A 2,345-nucleotide genomic window follows, 5' to 3' on the forward strand; every position below is an offset into this window, starting at 1 on the left:
TTATTTAAGATTAAAAAATTATGAAGAGCCGGTTCTTGGTCTAGAATCAAGAGTCAAAGATTTTCGATTCAAATACTTGTTATCGCTCGATTCAGTTCAATTCGATTTGGAAATTTTGTCCAACCCTATCAATTTCCATATATTATATAAGTAGTCCTGATCTTGTTGTTGATATACCCCTCCCCGCTTTCTTATTTCTGGTTTTTTTATTGCTTACTGTTCCCCTAGTTATTACATGTTCTTGATTCATCTTATGGTGTTTTAGCATGCAATATTCCTCTGGGTCGATCTTAGACTCTGAATAATGATGTCAAGAAACTCATTTTCTTAGACTCTTTGTTTATGAACTGTTTCGATAAACTTATTTTCTTCCAAGATTCTTATTTGGGCATTAGTTTACATTGACCACCGGTTTCAGGTTTGATTATGTGAAGCATATAATGCAGCGAAGGGAAACAAAATCTTGTGATTTGAAGTTTCTGAGTAAAGCTTTGACTACCTGTTTCAAGGAGATGGCGTTGATATGAATTTTGAGCAACAGTTGTGGAAGAGTGAGAATCCAGTTTTGAATACTGTTGACCTAACATATTGATGAACGTCAGTTGTGTATGTTTGTCAAAAATTCGATATATAATGAGAAGAGGCTTGATAATATATTTTTTGGCCTTCCATGAAAATATTAATGAACCATGTTTTCCTTTTATGTCTGTTGATTGTTACCAACATAGGACTGGGCATTTGATAACTAAAGCGTGTCTAGTTCTCATTGGAAAGAAATCCACCGAATGTCCTTTTGTTTCCCTCTTGACATGGTTTGACAGGAGATAAGACTTAATTGGCTCCAAATCTTAGCTTCAAGATAATGCCATCAACCTATTACTCTAGTACTGGAGTATGTAAATTTATTGAGTTTTTATCAATAGTCACTAGCTGCTAATAGATTGCATAATAAATTCTCATGAATTCTGGGCATCCATCTTCTCATTATTCAGAACCAATAATTTTGTCTGGGTTTTAGGGTTTAGTTCACTTGCTATTAGTGTACTCCTGATACTTTAACTGTTAAAGACTCGACAGATAATCCTGTAGTTATATGCTTACTAGAGATGTCTTTCACTTAATTTGAGAAGCATCAAATATCAATTGAAATGCATATGGATGATAGAAGATTACTTGGTAGCACCTCACTATAAGGATCGAGATCTTTGCTTAAATTATTTTTGTTCAAGATTTAGATTGATTTTTTTAAATTTTATTTATTTATTATTATTATTATTTTATTTTTTTATATATGTCTATGTAAAACCTAAATTGTTCATCCAAAAGGAGCATATTTCTTGTCATTAGATGACATCTCTTTATAACCTGTGTACATGACACTTAAAAGCATATATCTAGATCAGATGCCCCTCGGGGCATAGCCTAGTGGTGCAAAGGACAGGAGTGAGATTATCTCATGCCTTGCTGACAGCCACAGTGTGGGGGTTCGATTCCGAGAGATGGAATTGGACTCCTTGTAGGCGCAGTATACAACAACTCTTATTCCCTGGCTTATTGGGGCGCATCCCGCGATTTACCTCCCTCACAAAGCTCTAGCGGCGGGGCGGTGGCGGCCCTCAAGGTTGGGGTTCAATCTTTATATATCTAGATCAGATCATTCTTTCCATTAAGCTAAAATGTCTATGTGTGATGTGTCTTTAATCAATGTGTGTCTGGTTGCTTTTGTCTGAAAACTTGATGAATGATTGCTTTAAAAGAATAAAAGAACATATGAAAAGAAATCAAAAAGTTTCACACATGACTGTGAGCGTACACCTTTTAAAATTCTCTGCTTTGTCACATGTGGTAAAAATATGGTGCCACACCAAATTTTCCATTTGCATAGTATTGCAAGATTCATTTCCTTGTATTATTCCTGATCTTGATGTTCATACCTCCCTCTTTTTTGCCGATGTATTTGATTAATTTGACAAATTTCTGGTTGTTTTATCGATTCGTATTCTCGAGTCTCATTTTCTTTCGTTCTAGTATGTTCCCAGTTTGTCTTGTGGTATTTCTGCATTCAGTATTTCTCCTGATGGATCTTAGACTCTTAAATACTAGCAATTTTAAGGAACTTAATTTTCTTTTGCACAGGTTTCAGGATGTGGTAACATATATGCCATGAAGAGTAATTGAATCTTGTAATACGAAGTTTGTGACTAAACCTTTATATACCTGTTTCTGTAAGATAGTATTGATATAATATTTTGAGCCAACAGTTGATGAAGAATAGGAACGCAGCCATATACATGCAAAGTCCTATTTAATGCATATTTTCTTGCCCTCTCCGACATCTTTTAATA

Source organism: Olea europaea, unplaced genomic scaffold, assembly GCF_002742605.1.
Source record: "Olea europaea var. sylvestris unplaced genomic scaffold, O_europaea_v1 scaffold2167, whole genome shotgun sequence".
NCBI lineage: Eukaryota > Viridiplantae > Streptophyta > Magnoliopsida > Lamiales > Oleaceae > Olea > Olea europaea.